Below are 21,965 nucleotides of genomic sequence, written 5' to 3'. Positions count from 1 at the left end.
AAAGTGGCATGTTTTGGCCAAGGAGCCAGAATGGCTGTTAGCTTCCCAAGTTTTCCAATAAGCTTGCCTCAGCTCTTTGATTTTAATGTGGCACTGCTGCGTGACCCTGTGGCACCCCTTCTCCAACATGCCACGAGGTTTTTTTCTTGTATATATCTGAATTTCTTTTGCTGGCTCAGAGCTGAGCCAGAACAGACTCTTCACTCCACAGACCAATGAGATCCAAGACCTTTGATCGACTCCAAGCTGGAGCATGTTTGGGCCATGCAGTCGCCATGAGCAGTTCAGCTACAAAGCTCTCTCCACGCTGTCCAAACCAGAAATGGGAATTCAAAATTTCCCAGGGCTTGAGGAGAGGAGCTATTTCCTGTTTATGTGGCAAGTTACAGCAGAGTGTGAATGTCCAGAGCGGTCACAACAGGGCATTATGGGATACCTCCCAGAGGCCAATGGCGTCTATTTATGTTGAGCTCTGCTTACACTGACGCAAATTCAACCTATGGAATTTGAGTTCAGCACTACACCACTTGCAGAGGTGGTTTTATTAGGTCGACTTTTACCACGCTTTAAAAATCGACAGAACTTATGTACCAGTGGAGACGCATACTTTAGGGGGTCGACGTAAGCAGCAATACGTCGACCTCCCTTGTCAGTGTAGACCGGGTCTGATATTGCAAGAGTAATGGTCATTGCAAAAAAATCAATTTCTCTTTATTTTTGTTCAACACTATGTGCAGTACAAAGCATCCTTCCAGACAACTTCATTAAATTAGGTTCTTTATAATGCATTTCCCTGAATTATTTGGTAACTGGTACAAGTTAGCAACTTTCATGGTTGACAGACAGATAATTCATGATCATTTTTGAAAGAAGAAATATCAAATAGAAGAGTGTGACTACTGCTATGCGCTTGATGCAGTATGATTTATATCTTCAAGACCTATTATTTAAAGACCGTTCTAGAATTCTCATCTTTAATATTGCCAAGTATAAAAGCTATCCTGCCCAGCATAGGTGACTTGTTTGCTACTTATATCAGCAATGCTGCTTTGAAATTTCTCTCAAATGGAGAGTCTTACTGAGCAGTTGTGAACCAACACATATTACACCAGATCGAGTGCTTAAAATTAGAACTACAACACAGGAAGGAATGAAGTCACAAAGGAGAAAGTGTCTAAATTAGTGCTGAAATGCAAATTATCAAGAATAAGAGATGTCAGTACGGAGAACACAAACTTTTAATCAGAATGGAAGTTTTACACCATTTCACAGCAGCTCATTGTTCAGTTTAGGATACACGTTTTATTCAATTCACAAGAAATTTAGATAGCTCTTTTCTGCTGTTTTTCTGCAATGTCTTCTCATTGTTTCCAAACAGTAACTCCAAGCTCCAGATATGAGTTAGTCAAGACTGAAATGAATTTTTAGTTGTAATGCAAGGGCACCGCTATGATGTAATTGGAGATAATATATATACTCTTAGGAAGAACTCTGTTCCTTAGGAAGACTTACGGAATTTATTGTTTTCGGGCTGCTACTATACCACCAGCCAAAAGGTAGTCTTTTCTGCTTCCAAGAAAGCTTGGTAATTTGTACAAGCAGAGTAACACCATGGTAACTAAGAACTTCCAGGAGATATTGGTAAAGGAAAACAAGGGCGGGATGCACAGTCTAAGTGTCTCCTTCACAAAGAGGCTAGGATAGCACCTGCCAGTCATTAGCCTCTCATGCCATGTCTCTTACATCTGCAATTTTGTTCTCACTCATGTGAGGGGGGTGGGGTGTGTGGGGGGGGGGGGGGGGGGGGAAGAGCACACATCTGCCTTAGCTAAAAGACTTGCTTCCAATACAGCTGAGATTTTCTTTAAGTCTACACTTTAAGTGCAGAAACAATTGCGCAAGTGAAAAGGAAGGCTAGAGTTCAGATGCAATTATGGGACCCTTGTGCATATTTCAGGGGTGAAAGTCCTTTGGAGCTTTGTTTCTACAAGAGGCATAGGGATATCTGCTGTCATTCAATAAGTGGTGTGTTACTGTAGAGTTACATTTCAGGGGAGGACATTGAAGTTGTTAAAGAAATATTGGAGGGCAACAAGGTAACTTAAGTGCTTGTAGTTGCCATTTCAAGGCAGATGGAATGGTAAATATTGAGCAAAAATGTTAAGCTGTATCCACAGTATTAAGAAAAGATTTGAGAAAGAAAAAAAAAATCTGCAGAACTGTTGGTTCATGCCACCTTTAGTTTCAAGTTCGCTATATAAAATGTGTGTGCATCTGGAAAGGAATAACTGAGATATGAATTTATTATTCTTATTATGGTAGTGGCTAGGGGCCAACTGAATCCAAGAACAGGACCCTCACGGTGCTAGATATTATATGAAACATAGAACTGAGACAGTCCCTGCCCCAGAGAGCTTCCATTTTGAAGAGACAAGACAGCCAGATGGGTTTCTTTAATTGTCACATAACATTCCTAGTAAATTTGTTTTCACTGACTGTGGAAGAGAGACTGGGCAACATAATGATTTAAGTAGTAACTCAAGGGCCTATGTATGTGGCAGACACACATTAAGGGCAACATCCCAAACACCTCCATGGGAAGAGGGCAACAAGGAGCAGAAAAGCAGCAGAAGAGAGAAGTGGGGAAGAGACAAAGGCCTGGTCTACATCTACAATGTAAATCAACCTGTCTACGTGCTGAGGGATGTGAAAAAATTAACACCCCTGAAAGCTGTAGGTTGATGGAATAACTCTCCTGTCAACCTAGCTACCGCCTCTCAAGTGGGTGGATTTACAAGGACAAAGTCCTTCCCTCACTATAGGGAGTGTCTACGCTGCTGCAGCAGTGCTACTGAAGCGCTTTTGTTGGAGATATACGCAATTACTGGGAGATAAAAGACAGCAGCAGTTGGAGACAGAAAGAATGGAAGAGAAATGACCACTTTGACTGTCAAAAAAAAACAAAAAAAACAAAAAAAACAAAAAAAAAAAACAGCCAAATGACCACTTTGACTGTCAAAAAAAAAAAAAAAAAAACTAAAAAAAAACAAAAAAAAAAAACAGCCAGTCATCCTACAACAGTAAGCACATAACCACCATGCTTCTGCATGGAGGGTCTTCCGTAAAAAGAGTTCTTCTTATGTAGCTTTCCTCTGACCCTCAGTCTTTGTGTTCCTGCTCCCTTCTCATGTGTTCCCACTGAGCAGACAGGTGGGAGCACATAACTGCCATGTTTTCCCCCCCACTTTGTCATACTCCTTCCCCATGTGTGTTAAAGCATAGAGAATCTGCTTGTGCTTTTTCTACAAGCCAAGGTATATGCTATGCTTAACAAGGCTGTGGCGGGCCTGCAGGCTGTCATTTCCCTCAGCCATTTCCAAAGCAGCATCAAAAAGCCTACCTAGGCAACATTTGAAATGACAGCTGCAGCAGCACAGGAACCAGCAAACAGAGCTGAAACTGGGGAGTTTGAGTGGGCCTTACAGGAGAAGGTTAAGGAATCTAGGCATGGCCAATATCTAAACAAATACTTTGCCTCCAGGCTAATGATGATCTTGGGGATAGTGGCAGGATGGCTAATGGGAATGAAGATATGGAGGTAGACATTAGCACATCCGAGACAGAAGCCTAACTCGAACAGTTTAATGGGACTAAATCTGGGGGGGGGGGGTCAGATAATCTCCATCCAAGAATATTAAAGGAACTAGCACATGGAATTGCAAGACCATTAGCAAGGATTTTTAATGAACCTGTAAACTCAGGGGCTGTACTGTATGACTTACTAACAGTTCCTATTTTTAAGAAAGGGAAAAAAGTGACCATGGATAACTACAGACCTGTTAGTTTGACCTCAGTAGTATGCAAGGTCTTGGAAAAAATTTTGAAAGAGAAAGTAATTAAGGACATCGAGATTAATGGTAATTGGCATAAAATACAATATGACTTTATACAAGGTAGATCATGCCAGACCAACCTAATCTCCTTTGAGAAGATAACAGATTTTTTTAGAAAAAGGGAATGCAGTGGATCTCATTTACCTAGATTTCAGTACGGCATTTGATACGGTTCCACATGGGGAATTATTAGTTAAATTGGAAAATACAGGGATTAATATAAAAATTGAAAGGTGGATAGAGAACTGGTTAAAGGGGAGACTACAATGGGTCCTACTGAAAAGTGAACTGTCAGGCTGGAGAGAAGTTACTAATAGAGTTCCTCAGGGATCAGTCTTGGGACCAATCTTATTTAACCTTTTTATTACTGACCCTGGTACAAAAAGTGGGAATGTGCTAATAAAGTTTGCAGATGACAAAGTTGAGAGGTATTGCCAATACAGAGAAGGACTGGGATATCATACAGGAAAATCTGGATTACCTTGTAAACTGGAGTAATAGAAAAAGGATTAAATTTAATAGTGGAAAGTGCAAGGTCATGCCTTTAGGGAGTAATAACAAGAATTTCTGCTATAAACTGGAAGTGAGAGAAGGACCTGAGTGTATTGGTTGATAACAGGATGACTATGAGCTGTCAATGTGATGTGGCTGTGAAAAAATGCTAATGCGGTCCTTGGATGCATTGGACAAGGTATTTCCACTAGAAATAGGGAAGTGTTAGTACCCTTATACAAGGCACTGGTGAGACCTCATCTGGAATATTGTGTGCAGTTCTGGTCCCCCATGTTTAAGAAAGATGAAGTCAAACTGAAACTGGTGCAGAGAAGGGCTACTAGGATGATCCACAGAATGGAAAACCTGACTTTAAGAGAAGACTCAAAGAACTTGACTTGTTTAAAAGAAGGTTGAGGGGAGATATGATTGCTCTCTATAAATACATCAGAGGGATAAATACCAGGGAGGGAGAGGAATTATTTAAGTTCAGCGACAATGTGGACACAAGAACTAATGGATATAAACTGGCCATCAGAAAGTTTGGACTTGAAATTAGATGCAGATCTCTAACCATCAGAGGCGTGAAGTTCTGGAATAGCCTTCCAAGAGGAGCAGTGGGGGGGCAAAAAACCTAGCTGGCTTTAAAACTAAGCTTGATAAATTTATGGAGGAGATGGTATAATGAGACAGCCTAGTTTGACAACTGACTAATCTTTGACTACTGGTGGTAGATATGCCAACGGCCTGCGAAGGGATGTTAGATGGGGTGGGTTCTGAGTTATTACAGAGAATTCTTTCTTGGGTGTCTGGCTGGTGAGTCTTGTCCACATGCTCAGGGTTTAACTGATTGCCATATTTGGGGTCGGGAAGGAATTTTCCCCCAGGGTACATGGGCAAAAGCTCTGGGTTTTTTTCACCTTCCTTTGTAGCATGGGGCACGGTTCACTTGCTGGTAGATTCCCTGTACCTAAAAGTCTTTAAACCATGATTTGAGGACTTTAATAACTCAGTCATAGGTTAGAGGTTTTATTACAGGAGTGGGTGGGTGACATTCTGTGGCCTGAATCATGCAGGTCAGACTAGATGATTATTCTGGTCCCTTCTGACCTTAGAGTCTGTAAGTTTGATGGTCACTTTGGTTTCCTGGTGAACATCTGATCTCCAAAACCTTCAGACTCTGCCAAGGACAGGTATGGCAAGAGGATGGGGAAGGTCAGGAGAGAAGCACACTGGAAAAGCATCATGGGAGAATCTTGCACATCACTCCCCTATGCCTTGCTCTAGCCAGCTGTATTGCCCCTTCTCAAGCAAAATTTAAGAACAGCTGTGTGATAACAAGAAGTTCCGTGTTTTGGAAATCTGAACAAGTGTCTCACCTAAAATCACAGGGCCAAATTCTGCCCCAGCTTTGGCTCAACTGATTGTACACAAACAAACAGATTGCAGAAACAAAAGACACACACAAAAATCACTTCAGATTCTGAAGTGAATGTAAATAGACTCAAGCAGAAATCACTCCTCCGCTCCCCCCACGAAGCAAACAAAAATAAAGCAAGCGAGTCAACCTGAAACAATAGCTCAGAGGTGTGCACAGCTCCATTCCTCTCCATGGGATGTTAACGCTGAAGCCTAATTACATCATTTAAAATATCAATATTTAACTGCTGATCAGAGCACTTCATAAAACAGGCATCCCTTTTTTTCCCTTAAGATGGTACAATCTAAGGAGGTGGCACCTTCCTTCGGTGTCCCAAGTGGAAGGCGCTTGGTTTCTTGGGGCCTCCTCCCCCCATCCCTCCACTTTGATCTGGCTGCATGGGATGCACCTGGGGTTAGCTGGGACACACCTAGGTAGGGCAGAGCAGAATTATGGGGTGTAAGGAAGGGCAGCATTCGGCCCCACATCTTCCTAAAGGCACTGCCAGACCAACCACCCAGAGGGCAGAGCAAAGGGGAAGACCGAGGCGAGAGGGCGGAGGGGGAGCGGCGGGCGCTCGCTCCTTCCACGCAGACGGCTGGGCAGTGCGGTGGCGGCTTCGGCACGCAGGGAGCTTACCCGAGGTCACACAGCCGGGGCTGGGAATAGAGAGAGGCTAACGGCACCGCACAAGCCCGGCTCGCTCGTTTCTTCCTTGGCGGCGGCGGCGTTTTGACCGGCCGGCAGGGACCGTTCCCCCTCCCACTCGCAAACTTTGGACGAGCAGCTCCAGCGCTTCCTGAAAGGCTGCGCCACCTCCGGGCCCAGCCCGAGCCCCGGGAGCTCGCCCCGGCCGCGCGGAGCGCTCCTGCGGCGGGCTCCCCGGGGACTGCCAGCGGGCACGGGGCGGGAGGAGTCGGAAGCTCCCGCGGAAGGGAGGGGGAGAGCCGGGAGCGAGGCTCTGCCCCACCACGACAGCAGATTCACGGCGCTCAGCGCTGGGATGGGTGTGGGTCGGGGGGGACTTTGCTGCAATAAGCAACTCCTCGCCCCGCCCCGCCCCGGCAGCCCGCTGCTTCCCCGGCGCTCCAGGGCCATTTCACACCCCCGGCAGCCCCCAAACCCGCCCCGCCGCGCTCCGGCTGTTGCCATTTACCCACCCCGCGGAGAGGGGGCCCCTCGCTGCCAGCCCCACCCCGTGACAACCCTGCCCCCTCCCCCGCACCCCACTGCTGGGCTCAGTCCAAAGAGCGGGCGGCGGGGATCCCCGCTCCCCCGTGCCCTTACCGCACTCCGCCGCGCTCCCTTCGGGCTCCCTACGCCCCAGGCGAGGGGGACAGCGTTTGCCGCTGTAACGACCGGAGCATTTTGGGATGGGAAACTATTTATAGAGCCCGTGAGTCGCTGAGCGGCTGCAGCAGCAGGAAAAGCCCCCGGCCGGAGCAGCCCGAGCAGAACCTGCCCAATGAGCCCTCTTTGCTTCAGCACATGGCCCAGGCGGCTCCGGATCTGTTCCGAATGAGCATGTGCGACGTGTCCGCACATGCCCACTAGCCAAGTGACGCTGCTCCAGCCGGGCTGGAGCCTGGTGGTGCCAGTCTCCTGCCCCGGGCACTGAGCGGCTTCGCTCCCCGCCAGCGCCGCTTCCCTGCAGGCCAGGCAGCCCCGCCGTCATTGCACCGGCAAGAGCTGGGGACCAGCCCCGCTGCCCACGGCGGAGGGAGCAAGAGGGGGATCGAGCCTCAGCCCAGCTGCGTTTATGGTATTTTCTTCCTTTCTAGACAGTCAACAGGCTGCAGGTTTACGAGTTTTATAGTTTGGATTCTAAATTGCGTGGCTGTATTTCCCTCCCTCCTTGATCATCGGCAGGGATCCTAGTTTTCCCTCATAAAAATAATTTAATACCCCCCCTCCTAAAAATCCCTGTTTTTCTGCAATTAAAATGAAACGGGATCTTTCGTTTCCCGGGTCAAGAAATATATATAGGTATCACTAGAAGAGCATGTTTTATTGATACAGTCACAGGTTTTTAAACTGACAGCCCAGCCCCTGGTGCATTCTCCTGATTATCCAATCTGGCCCCACCCCAGTTAGAGCTAGTGGTCTGGGTTCCACTGTGTTTTTATTTTTTTCACAAAATGTAAAAACTTAAAGTTCTCTGTAAAAACACAAATTCCATGTTTTTTGTGGTAAATGGATTTCTAGGATCCTTGCTGACTATTAATTAGGTGACTAATAATGTTCAGCTAACATTGCAATAATGAGACTGCTCATTAACAACTCTTATATAAAGATATAGATGGAGAAATTGGAAATAAGGCAGGGGATGAATAACCTTGTGAGCCACAAGCTAATGTTAAAGCTCTTGCCTTTAACTCAGTTAGCTCTTGAAGAGATGCTGTCACATCAGTTGTAATACAGTACTTTATAGATGTAAAGCATATCGTCTGTAAAGTCTATTCTCTGCCTGAATCTCTCTGACCTGGTCTGGCCTACAATTAAAAATTAGATTGACCTATCTACATTGCTCAGGATTATGAATAATTTTGTGGTTTGGGCACTGTAGTTATGTTGGTCTAGTCTCCCATATAGATGCAGCTAGGTTGATGGAAGGGGATTTTTTATCAGTGTAATCAACCTCTCAGAGGCAGTAGCTAGGTCGATGGGAGAATTTTCCCATCGACCTAGCCATGCCTACACTGGGGGTCAGATCGACCTAACTACAGTGCTCAAGACATGACATTTTTCACAGCACTGGGCAACACGACTAGCTTGAGCTAACTTTTAGGTGTAGACCAGGCCTAAGAATCATTTGTGGTTGTAGAACTGCAGGCTTAATAATGAGGCCACATGGGGGGCAGGGGCTTGAGGTTGAACTCAAAGCTACATGACCTAAAACCCCTCAGCACCAACTGACTAGGAGGTTACAGGAATATCTTGATCCTTGCACATACATTCTGGTTCATCAAAGAGTGTCATGCAGGATCTTAACTGAAAGCTAGGATCATGCTAGTTGTTAATATCACTGTGAAATGTACATACAGATACAATATGAGGAGTCATTTATGTATAATGAAAATGTTCCTAAAGACTATATCAAGGCAGGATTGATAGACAGGTTTTAGCCAGACAAAGGATGTATGTTCACCTGTCTCTCAGTTCACATGTAAATTGAGCACTGGAAGCCCTTTTTACATACAAATGTAACAGAGGGATGTGACATCAGCAGGAAGACAGGGCACCAGAGAATGAACCTCAGTGAGTTCTCCTCTGGGAGAGGCAGTGAATTTTTGGGACTATAAGGAGAAGGCAAAAAGACACCCTTTTATCCTGACCCAAAGTATTAATAGGGCAGTGTGATTACATTTGTGAAAAATGGGATCACAACTAGCCTTGGTTGAAATGCAAAGAACATTTGGTGTGAGAAACTTCTTTAGACAGAAGATTAATCTATTAAGTTAAGTCTCTAGAAAGTGTGTTAGACTTTCATTTTAGATGTAATCTGTTTCCATTATCTTTACTGTCTCTTAAATCTTAATAATAAATTTACGATTATTTTCTCTGTAACTATATCTCAGTGCTGTGGTATTAAGTGCTAATTCTGAGCTGGTGTGTATGCTGTCCTCTTGGCGATAGCAGGCCTGGGACTTTAAGTGTTGAGTGGACAAGGGGCTGGAAAGTACGGGGGCTCAGGAACTGGATACACCTATTGTTAGCCCACAAGGCAAAAGAAAGATTGGGTAACTTCCAGCCCATCTCCTTTGGGTTCCAATAGGTTGGTGGTGTCTGGTGGGAGCTGACACCCAGTTAAACACAAATAATCCTCTTGTTGGAGGCAGGAGGGTACCAAGGTGACTCTCAGCCCAGAGCAATCCATGAACCATCACAAGCCATCACCCCATTGATAATGAACAGATGCGGTTCACAATTCCTGCCCCTCACTCTTGTGCTTGCAGATGAGCGGTTGTTCTCATTCAAAAGACTGTCTACAAACTGGACAAAGAAGAAATCAGGTGAAAGATGGTGCCTTGCTATGGACCAAGGTAAAAAGTAGATAGTTGATCATTTATTGAAGAGTATCCAAAACCCTTCAGTGGAGCTCTTAAGGAGCACGGATGAACACAAGTGGTTGGGCATCTGGTGAGGGCTGTACTGCACCTCTTGTGCCCTGCAATGGATCAGAGACATAAGTTGAAGGGAGGCATTACGGGCATAGCTTACATCTCAGAATGTGCCCTCATATCGACCCAGAATGCAAATAGGAGGGTTCACATTTTCTAAATGATCTAATCAAATAAAAGTGTGACACACAGATGCTGGTGTAAGAGCGTGAATTTTTTTTCTGATCACTGTCACATGATCTGATCAGGGTTCAAAAGTGATTACCCTTATCACATGACAGGGTGGATAGTTAAGGCATTTTTGAGGCATATCAAAACCTGCAGCCATATATTTAATTACCAGAAGTTAGAGGGCTATCAGGCTCCTTTTGAGGCAATCTACTCTATTTTATATCCTCTTTGTTTAGGAAGTTTCCCTTCAAGTATAAATAGGGGGTTGGGTGGATATGGGTGGGAGAAAGTTTTGGGAAATACTAGTATAACTTAGAAGTAATTAGCAAATGGACAGGCAGGTAAAAAAAAAAATGAAAAAGCTTATAAGGTGAAAAGTAGCATTCCGCATACTCTTCCAGCAACACCTACCCCAATAATACCATGCATGGGAGTCAAATAGAGAATGAGAATCAAGAGGAGAAAGTGAGCCAGCTATAACCAGGTTATAAGAACAAGCGAACAGCCTACTCCCAGAGAAAGTCTCTTCCTAATCCTCAATTGTTAGAGGTTGGTTTATGGCCTGAAGCATGGGGATATATATCCCTTCCAAATTTGTTATTTTTTAAAAATTCCTCCTCAAATTTCAGATACTTGTTATCCATACAAATGGATGATCATTTTTTAATCCAGCCACTGGGCTCTTGGCCTCAATGATATTTTGTGGCAAGGAGTTCCACTGACTAAGTGGAAGTGCTACATGCTAACTATCCAGCCAGCTTAACATTGCCCTGACCTTGCAGTAGAACAATGAGTCCCTCAACCCTCCAGCTGGAACCATATTTCAACCCCAGTCCAGATATTTTATTTGTGTTCACATTCTCCTGAGAGTTATTTTCCTGGCCTACCTCTGATAACTTTGATAACAGGCAGCAGGGGGAGAGTAGTGCAGCTGTGGGGACAATGATGCTGCAGGCAGAGAGGCAGGCAGCAGAAAACAAACATAATTAAACAGTGGGAAGGAGATGCTTACTTTTCCTTTTAAGCTTTGCTCTGTGCAGGGATATGGGGAGGTCAATTACCCCTCTCCACATGAGGCCCCTGAGCAGAATTTTTTGTCTTACCTCAATTAACTTGTTCATATAGAAATTGCTTTGACAAGCAAGCAACAGATTCTTCTTCCTTTAACCTTGGATTCCTCCAGTTTTCTAGATAGAAAACTTCTGCTAATGTCTCATAGCCCAGTGCTGAGCACCTGAATGAAACAGTTCTCCAAACTAAAGGGCTGGTGACTTAGCTTAGCAGGGGGTGATGCTGTGTATATGAAAGATGACCATTTGTGTCATTGTTGCTACCAATGTTATACAATTGAACAAATCTTGTACCAAGTAGGTCATAGAAGGTGTCAATGGAAAAGTTATGATGTGCTGAGTGTGATTACCCTGTTCACATGCATGATTATCCTGTTCATATGCATATAGTGGTTCCCAACTTGTGGCCCGCAGGCCATTGCCTAAGCACCCAGGCAGAGTGCATTGCCTATGCAGGCTCCTTGCCACAGCCAAGGGGATGGGAGATCAGTGCTCCCCTCCTCCTACCTGTAGCAGGGAGCATGGCAAAGCTCTCCTCCTGGGTCCATAGGTGCTGGGTCCCTGGTGGAGCCAGAGGGAGTCCAGCACTGATCTCCCTGTGATGCAGGCTGGATTAGGGGGGCCCTTGAGGTGTATTCAGGAGCTCTGATTACTCCCTTCTACACCAATCTCGCGTTGGGGGTGTCATGCTGGCTGGATTGGAGGGGAGGGGGATTTATTATATTATTTAACATCAGTATGTCAAAATCATAATTCATATAAGATATACCATATCAGGTACTGTTAGAAAGGCTATAATGTGCTAAGTAAGATGATAATGTTTATGTTCATGTGTTGTGTGTGTAATGGAAGATATGGTTGATATATCTGTATTTCTAATTGTGCTGTCTGGGACACACCCCAGACAGGATGGCTGCAGCACTAGCCTGCTTAATGGCCCATTAAGAAATTCACAGGTACAAGGGTCCCAGGGGGAGAAGCCAGGGATATACCTGATGAGTCACCAGGATTTACTCATGTGACCCTGGACTCCATCTTATTCCTGTAAAATTCCACAAGCAGCATGGCCAAGGCCAAAGGACATAAAAGGCAGCTGCACAACATCCAGTTTGTCTTTCAATCACCACCAGTCTTCAGTCTCTAGCCTACCTCTGGATCAAGTCATCTACAACTGAACTGATGCTGTGAAACAAAGGACTGAGACCCATCCAAGTACTGGATGTATACCAGAGGGACTATACAAGCCTGCAAACTCCACAATTCTTCTAGAAACCTGATATATATGGACTTTCAAATCATTTGTATGCATCTGATTGATTTAATCCTTTAACACTTCTCTTGTAATTTGTTTCTTTCTTTTTATAATAAACCTTTAGTTTTAGTTACTAAAGGATTGGCTGGCAGCATGGTATTTTGGATAAGATCTAAACTTATATTGAGCTGGTACCGTGGCTGACCCTTTGGGGTCAGGAGAAACCGTTTTGGTAAAGAGCATAGAGTTTTAAATAACTGATCTCTTTACTGGACCTTGTAGCCAATTGGGAGCCGGAGACTGAAATGCAGTGAAGGGGGCTGTGTATATTTTTATTTTGGCTTCTTGATAACCAGTGTGGGGAATCAGAAGCACTGTTTGTGGTTGGTTGGGAAGTCTGACTTCAGTGTCACCCAACAGTGCTGGGAGAATCTGCTCTCCTTTTACAGCCTGCCCTGACCTTGGCATTTTTAGGTAGCTACCCTAGGCACGGATGGGTCAGACTCCCATCCCCCTGACTGCAGAAGGCAGTCACTGTCTAGGGATCCAGGTGGAGCACAAAGTTTCCCTGAGGCAGCCAGGGGGATGGGAGATCCTTCTCGCTGAACTTCCCTCTGGCTGCAGTGGGGGATGGGGGCTGCTGGCAGAGACTGATGGCCCTTCAGGGTTGTAAAAATTATATTTGTGGCCTTTGAGTCAAAAAGGTGGGAACCACTATATGCATGTATCATCTTTGCATCTGAAGTTATGAATATTGGCTAAGTACCTGTATCTTACACTTGTATTCCTGGGTGACACCTCCCAAATAGATTCACATCGAGGCAAGATGTCTATATGTCAATGACCCATTTAGAATATGTCACTAACAGTGGGCTATAGAGGAAACTCATCTCACTCACTAGGTCTTCCTACCAAAACCTCAGGCTCCGACAAGCCAGTGGCCACCCCCTCTGATTCAATAAACTATGTAAGGATAGATGATAGGCTCACGTGACTCTGGACTCCCTCTTGGGCCAGTAACTTTCTACAAACAGGGTTGTGGACTTTATTTAGGACAGAAAGTTTCCACATACATGGCAGAGGATATTAAAAGGCACCTGAAACCTCTCCCTTTTCCTGCTTCATTTCTCTGGCCTGGATTACTAACAAGGAAGCTCTGAAAAAGGACCTATGACTCCCCCCCAAAAAAACTGTTTGGGTAATTCCAGAGGGACTTTTGCAAGCTAGCACTTTATTCCATCATTGCTATGATCTTGATCTGTGAACACTGAACCAGACATGTATGTATATGATCTCTTAATCATTTATAACTCTCCTCTTATTATTAAACCTTTAGTTACTAGAGGATTGACATCAGCATGGTTATTGGGCAAGATCTAAGATTCACATTGATTTGGGGATACGAGTCTGATCCACGGGGGTCAGCAAGAGCCTCACAGATGGTGAAACAGGTTTTCCATAACCCCTCACCATAATAGAGCTGTTTATCTGGACAGGAGCCGAGAGCTGGAATACATAAGGGGAACGGTGGCTAACCAGAAGCCAAACAACATGGTACTGCAGAAGCTCATTTTGTTACCAGCCTGCTGAATCTAACTATGGAGTAAGCCACTAGTTTGGGGGAATTGTTTACCCTAGCTTTTGCATCTGCCCTGAGTGTGGCACTCTCAGTGAGGCCCACTCCAAGCACCCCCTCACACCAGCATTTATCCTGGGCATTGCTTTTTAGCTGCTGTGGGTAGAAGGGTGAGAGGGATTCATCCTTGGGCACTGCTCTCTATTGGAGGCCAATACTATCATTGCTCCCCACACACTGTGTTGCTAGGTGTACATCCCATGTATTATAGGCTGCATTCTTCCTTTCTTGTAACTGACCTGTCTCGTTTGCTCCCTGTACAAACCCTGGCCATCTCAGCAACTGCAAATGACTTTATATAAGATTATCACAGGTCCACTCACTGCTCGTGGTGCCTCCTCCCAGCAGCTCCACAGATTAGCTCTTTCCAGGTGCTGTGCCCTCCTCTGGCAGTCTCTCCACCCATCTTCCTCTCTGACCCTGTAGCCCCTCTTGTTCCAGGAACTGCAGCTTCTTCTTCATGACTTGGCATTCTAGCCAGGTCGCTATGGTCCTTCCCTTCCAAGGTATCCAAGGATTTCATTTCGGGGCAATCTGTCCCAGACAATCTGCTCTGCACTGCCTGGTCTGTGTCACTTCCCCAGTAGCTGATAGAAGAATCTGGGTCTACCCTCTACTCCAGGTTCCAGCTCAGTAACTCTCTAGTCAGCAGCTAAGGTCGGCATTATCCTTACCTTGCTGCTTGTTCCTTGAGCCTTCCTACCTTTCTGACTCCACCCTGGGTTTGCTTGTCAATCTCTCACCTCTAAGGGAATAATTGTAGACTACCCACTATAGTCCCAAACATATCTCCTTTCACCCAGGGAGTGACTACAGACCCCATCCCTTCAGCTCCTAAACTTTATACAGACCTCTCCTGTTCCTGTCCAGCTGAACCTCATCTCTAATTAAGCCCTGCGCTCTGGCTTCTCCTCCAGGTGCAGCCTGGGCAGTTAATTGGCCCACCGAGCTACCTTAACCCATCAGGCCTTGTGTGGAGTGGACACCTCATCACAGAGGTATAGCCAAGGCTTCTGCTGAAAGACATCCAGGGAAATCAGAATACATGCTAGATTCCTCAGGGCCCAAAAGGTCACAGCACAATGAGGCCAAAGACTGTGTAATCTCTTTGTTGAACAAACCAGTTAAGTCTTATTTTAACTCTTTCACCGACAGATTACTAGTTACCCCCAAGACAGCACTGAGGGCTGCATTATAGTGAGGCATGCTGCATTCCTATCAAACTAAAGTGGTATCACCACACTGAGTGCCCTGCCATGCAATGCAATGTTGCAAAGCCCTCAAATGCTTTTATAAGCCATTTCTATGCAGTTGTATCATTATGCACACACTGCCCTGCAACATTTAAATAGAACAAAGACTATTTTCTCCACTTATAAGTGGATTAATTCACAAATGAAGACTACTATCCATATTACAAAGCAGATGTGTTTGCCGCCACTATGGGTTCAAAGACAAGGACCCCTAAAGAGGGTCACACAACTGCATGAGGCTCTGCAGTATTAGATTTTGCATTTGGGTCACTGAGATAGCTAGAAGCAGCTTAAAACTGATGTAGGTAAATTGCCCCCTATGGACTATCTATGGAGGGAACTCATGAGTTGTTTATTCCACAATGTGTATGGAGTAAATTACATCAAGATACTTTTTTCTGATTAACTCAATTGAGATTACAGTGAAAATCCTGTTCCGAGCACCCAGCCAGAATACTTGGGCTGGAGGAAATGGGAACCTCCACAGGGAGAGGGAATAGAGAAGAATTCTCTCTCTTATGTGGCTCTGCTGCCCCTATTTCAGCTTCACAAGGTCAGAATAGCCTACACAGCCCTTGTGCACTTCTCTGTGTGGTCAGAGTCTGGTCAATCCAAACAGCAGCATATTTCATTGGCCTATCCCTGTTTCACCATATGCCCACCCTTCAGACACACTGCATGTAGCTATGAAGATAGTTTCACCCACAGACCTGGGCTGTACAGTGCACCTGCCCTGTGTGACTCCACAAAATCCTCCCCCTACCATTCAGCAGATCTGACCTGTGAAATTGGGGGCAGGATTTGAATCGTGGGAGTAAGGCTAAGACCTCTGTTTGGTCACACAACATGTAACAGACTATGTCGGTACATGTCTATTTCAAACTACAAAATCCATTTTGTTTTGTGAATGACATTTTGAGTTTAACTGCTCTGTGCCTTCACTGTTGCCTTTTTGCCTCCAATTTAGCTTAGGATTCTCAGAGAAGTTAGCAGATGGCTAACAATGCAGAGCAATCAAGAGTCATCAATAGAGCTCTGCAAATCCTCAGCTACCTGCTTTATATCCACAGATATCTCCATCCGCAAATTGCAGATCAGATGCGAATCAAATTTTGTATCCATGCAGGGCTCTAGTCATTAACCTGGAGGGAGTCCCATTCAAATTAAGGTACCCTAGAACAATAAGATAGCTACTGCCTACAGGAACCAGTTCTCCCAGGTAAACTTGTAACCAACTAATGGAGCACCTAATGAGGGACTTGAAGCCACTGAGGAGAGTCAGCTGGAATGGGGTGGGGATACTGAAACTGCAAGAACTGCAAGGACAGAAGAAGAGGGTCCTGGGATCCTGAATATACTGACCAAACCTAAAGGGTGCTCAGAGTAGCGAAGACACAGGAGGATTTTGTGTGCAGGTGTTTGTTAATTTGCCATAGATAGGTATATCTCTTGTGCTTTGTCTCCTGTGCTAAAGTGTGATTAGTTTAGAAATTCCTTTGCAAAGTTTCTGTGTTCCTTGGATTCAGCCCCAAAGGGAGAAACAGTAATCCAGAGGGTCCACAGCTTGGGTGGGAAGGGTTGGGAGAGCTAGCCCTAGTTTTGAAGTCTGGACAGTTTGACTGAGGAGTCCTTATCTCTCAGAAAGGAGTGCTAAACAGAAAATCTGCACCTGGAGAGTGTATTTAGAGGCCCAGAGCCAGGAACTGTGCCTAGACTCTATCTAGCCTCAGCTTGACTAAGAGCACATGAGTCCAGTGACTGAATCCCAAGTACCGCAACTTGGTCAGTATCTACCATGGGGAGCGCCTCTTGGGCTGTAAGACCATGTACAAATATGGAAGATTCCTAGTTGTCTCAAAGGATATATTTAGGGTGTCAGAATCCAAGTGAGTTACTGAGCACTGCCCAAATTCCTACACAACTCTGTGTTGATGATACATGTGTGGGTAACTGGTGATCAAAAATTACTCTGGCCCAAGGTCTGTGCCTTGCTATCTTAAATTCTGGACCAATATCAAAAGCAGTGCTAGTGTGAGAGACCAGTGACAGCTTTAAAGTCTGACATTGTAAAGATCACCATATCTGAAGACAAATTCTTTAGTGGTGATAGGTTTTTCACAAGATTCATCACTCTCTTCAGATATGGAGTATACACCTTCCATTCATACCTTGTTCAGATAACTATCTTATTCATCTAAAGAAAGGGTTTGACACAAGATGGAGTACATAGGGTCAAAATGGGGTTTTTACACAAGATGGAGTTCCCAAATCCAGGCAGTGAGCCAGCACAATGCTTATGCACCACATTAGTCCCTCTTAAAGCCCAATTATCTCTTCCCCTGCCCCCCATTTAAGTCCAGTATTTTCTCCATTTAACTTCAATATGCCACTGTGGCAGCTCTTAGATATGAAAACAGGAACTGCTTAGTCAGCAGCATCATGAGACTCAAATTGTCTCTCAGGCTTCTTTGGGAGAGGCAACCATAGCAAAGGGACAAATAGCACCTTAGGCTTTGGGGGAATGCTGAGAATGCTTACGATACTAATGCTTACGATACTAATATTAAAAAACAACATATTACAATGTATTCAGATTATCAAGTGACACCTATCTTTTAATGTCTACTAGCTCATGACCTGACAGAGCCAGAACCACTTTGGCAGGACCTGGACAAATGCTTTCAGGACCTGGTCCTAGGTGAGTGATCAGAAGGAAATATTTTCAACTTTTGGCATATCTGAGCTCATGACCAAGCTTTTAAAGTAGGCTGCTGTCGTTTTCCTGCTCATTCTGCCATATCTACTTCAACTCAGCTGCATATCACATAGATTCATAGACTATAAGGTCAGAAGGGACCATTATGATCATCTAGTCTGACCTCCTGCAAAACACAGGCCACAGAACTTCCCCCATCCACATAGCTGAGGTAGAACTGGTTGAGTAAGTTAAATAAGGCCATCAACTTTAGCTTATTTGCACTGCGAATGTTAAGAGCATCATCACATTCTGATGGTAGCTTCCACTCCAGGCACATGCAGCAGTGGAATCACTCCTCTGGAACTCCTTAATGGACTTTTTAAAATGCAGACTTTAAAGCCCTCAAGTTATGGGTTAGGTCCCTTGGACAGAGTAATTGCTGAAGAAGATAGATTCAGGATGGCTGGAAATTTCTGAGGGCAAAATGTTCAAGACCCATTAGAAAACAAGCTAAGTGTATAAGAACAAGAGCTAGTGGCCAATATGGTTAAGAGTCTCTGAAAGTAGAAAGAGAATCCTACCAAAAATAAGGTAAACTAGATAAGTTACAGGTGGATGCTGAATTAGGAACATAGAAGAGTAAAGTCAAAAGTACATGAAGGGGTGCTGTAAACAAAGGGTTACATGGAACAGTAACAGTTTTATAAGCAGGAGGATGACAATGAAAAGTGCAGATCAATTACTTACAAGTACTACTCACTACGCAAATGGCACCTTCTTACTCAGCAGATCGGCACACTCTTGTTAGTCTTGAGAGTCAGATAAAATAGTTACCTACTTTTCTGTACTTGTTGTCTGAGATGTGTTGAATATGTTCATTTCACTGTAGGTGTGTGTGCATCTCATTCACAGATGTTGGAGATTTTTCCCTCAGCAGTACGTGTTGGGGCAGCATGAGCACCCTCTGATGCCTCACACCACCACACCCCCTTTGTGTCTTTGGGATTAGGAAGTAACAGGAATAAAATCCCTTCTCTCTGGACAACATGGGAACTTCTTGTATGAGCCCCCAAGGAGAAGAGACTGGAAATAGCGTGCTCTCAGAGCATGGTCCCCATAGAGGGATGGGGAAGAAGGTGGCAAGGGGAGACAGAAGTAAACTGAAGCGTGTCCCAGCTCCACCATGCTTAAAACCCACAGAGCCATGGTGATGCAGCTCCAAGCACTCAGGAAGTGGGATAGGCAGTTGGCAAAAATTGGGATGGGGGAAATATGGCACTCTGGTATGTGGTAGACTGCTCTCAACCAACAGGTCAAAATGATTGTTTAGAGGAACCAGTTTGCCTAGATGAACTGACAGCTGCAGAAGGGAGGTGGGGAGAGGAGGAGGACTCCTCTTTTTCATTAGCAGCAGTGACCACGGGGGAGTCAAGTGGAAGTTGTTATAGAAGTTCTCAGATCCGATATTATGAAGGGATCTAATATCTTCTCTCCACCTTTTAGCAGTGGGCATACACCCCACTGAGGCTGCTGGGCATGCTCAGGAGAAGGCACATGTCATCCAAGTCTGAGGAGGAGTCTGCTTCCTCAGGCCATGGTGGAGATGGCCCCTTTGGTACCAGTGAGACTGGCTCTGTGTCTGGAGATGGGGTACCAGCGAGCTCATCGCTGGCTTCCCTCTACATGGAGCCCTATGGAAAACTGGTACCAAATGGTGCTCTGGGTCTGGCACCGGGGCTATGGGATCCTGCACGTCCTATTTTGCTACTGGGCGAGATTCCTGCACAGCAGGGGAAGCCAGCACTGACAGGTGAAGCAACTCTTTGGCTGCCTTGAAAGCCTCGATGGCACCAGAAAGGGCTCCTAACTGCAGTACCGAAAGGTGCGCTGGCACTTCAGGGATCGGTCTCAATGGAGCCTTCCTGGGCTCCAGAGTCAGCAATCCTTCCTGGCTTACGGAGTGGGCCTGAGGGTGCCATTTCTTTGGTGCACCTCTGAGTCCTTGCCTCTGCTCGGTGCCTTCACCGTAGACTTCAAAGGCCCCGGCCCTGCGTCTTTGGGAGACTTATATTGTCTTTCCTTAGGTACTGGTGATGAGGCGCAGTCTCTGGACTCACTCACACCTGACTGATTCGGACATGCTTGGTGCCCATTCTGAGTGGGAAGGTGCTGATGGTGGGCGAAGCACAAACTCCAGAAGCAGATACTTGAGTCTGGCAGCCCTGTCCTTCTATGATCGGGGCTTGAACACTCTATAAATGTGACATTGGTCACTCAGATGGGCCTCTCCCACACACTTAATGCACCTGGGATGGGGGTTGCTGGCACAGACTTTTACATGAGTGACATGTACAAACACACTAGGCCAGACCAAAAAAACCAACCTCTCAGATACGCTATACACTAAAAGCGGGAAGACTTGCAAATACAAAGCGTGAAGCTCCAACACCTGTCACTGGCAGTAGGAAGGAACGAGGGAGTGGGTGGCAGCACTGCCCTTTATATCTGAGGGCAGTGGCACGAGGTACCACAGAGTGCTCACGGTGCCCCGATGGGTACTGCTGAGGGAAAAATCTCCAGCAAGTGTGCATGGCGCACACACACACCTCCAGTGGATGGAGATGTGCAATCACTCGAAGAACTCTTCACTTTCGCACCAACATTAGGCTTTCACACCTTTTTACTCTTGACGTTAATGCAGAGGCAGCACAGTGCTAAGTGCACGAGCTGGATTGTGTACTCACATGCGCATCAGCAGAATAGTCAGCTAAAGTTCAGAGCCAAATTCTGCCTGTCGAAGGCCATAAAATTGCGCCATTCATTTGATGGCAGAATCTGAAGAAAATGGGATTGTGCAGGTAAAAACCAAAGGGAGCATCTCTGTTACCAAGGCTGATACACAAGTTAGCTAGAACACAAGTTAAGCTTTAAGATTCCGGGTGGAGCGTGCAGAGTTGAGCATTAGCAATAATCAGTAGACCTCTCATTATACATAAACAGAGCAGGTTAGATCTGGAAGTGATTGAGACAATATAGTCAACCTCCCCAAAGCTGTTTTTACAGGCACACTGTTCAGAGTAGAACTGACTTTAACAAAGAGGGTGGGAGGGCAAGTAACAGATGACACAGATAGGGTGAATATTGTTAACCGTACTTTGTTTTGGTCTACAGATACTAATGACAAAGGGCTTGATGTAACAGTATTCCAAACAAGGGTGAGGTTACAAGGTGAATCAGGAAGGGCGATATTATAGACAATCTAGATACTATGAATATTCAAATCACAAGGCCCAGGTAAAATCTACCCTGAAGCACTGAGCGGTCTGTCAGGAGTTCCGTGTTAAAATTCTGCTAGCCAGGAAAAGCTGTTCAGATGATTTCCCTGTCTCTGATCCCTCTCTGGATACAGCTAACTCATCTCTGCCAAGGGAGACTTAAAAATAGAAGAGCAAATATCATGCCTTTAGGATAGAACAGAGTGCACTAAAGATTTTCAGACCAATTTCCATGGAGAAGAAATCCCTTGTTAGAGGATCTCCAGCCCAGTCTGCCTCTCTGGGGTGCACAAACTGGACACTTTCCTATCACCTCAATATACTCTAGAGACTTTTGGGAAACAAAGTATAGATAATTCCTAGTAAGGCACAACTTAAGAGAATTGGGTTGCCTCCTTCTTTGGTTAGTGTTAGGAGAAAGTGTTTAGTCTAAAGTGGAAAAAGAAGGCACTGCTCACTTCTGAGACAGGGCTAGCTGGCTGTGGCAGCTTTGTATTGCCACAACCCACCTTTGGGTTAGTCTGTCACTAGGGACTCTGTATCCAGCGTCATGCCAATAGAAGCAAACTCTTGGGCAGTGGTACAAGCCACCAAGGGAGGATGTGAAATCACTAATACCAGCTGTGATGATTTGGCGTTGCTTGTCATAATATACCAGTTTTGTGTGGGTCCTTGTGATATCTA

At 45.2% G+C, this 21,965-nt stretch overlaps 1 protein-coding gene and 1 long non-coding RNA gene across 4 annotated transcripts in view; one reads left to right on the top strand and one right to left on the bottom strand.

The window, feature by feature from the left end:
• Positions 1–7,274, bottom strand: part of WIPF1 (WAS/WASL interacting protein family member 1) — an 80,782-nt gene extending 73,508 nt beyond the window's left edge. For all 3 annotated transcript variants that reach the window (XM_067549210.1, XM_067549212.1, XM_067549211.1), the window contains exon 1: positions 7,093–7,274. The gene's annotated coding sequence lies outside the window, so the exon portion shown is untranslated. The remainder of the gene's footprint in view (positions 1–7,092) is intronic.
• Positions 7,275–7,290: 16 nt separating this feature from the next.
• Positions 7,291–21,965, top strand: part of LOC137153631 (uncharacterized) — a 68,809-nt gene continuing 54,134 nt past the window's right edge. Inside the window, exons 1-2 of the long non-coding RNA XR_010919856.1 lie at positions 7,291–7,567; positions 17,938–18,006. This is a non-coding gene — a long non-coding RNA (uncharacterized lncRNA). The remainder of the gene's footprint in view (positions 7,568–17,937; positions 18,007–21,965) is intronic.

The sequence above is a fragment of the Emydura macquarii genome, unplaced genomic scaffold, assembly GCF_026122565.2.
Source record: "Emydura macquarii macquarii isolate MOO-44397 ecotype Brisbane River unplaced genomic scaffold, CSIRO-AGI_Emac_v2 contig_1253, whole genome shotgun sequence".
NCBI lineage: Eukaryota > Metazoa > Chordata > Testudines > Chelidae > Emydura > Emydura macquarii.
The sequence above is the reverse complement of the archived record's forward strand: the minus strand, read 5'-3'. Positions and strand labels throughout refer to the sequence as shown.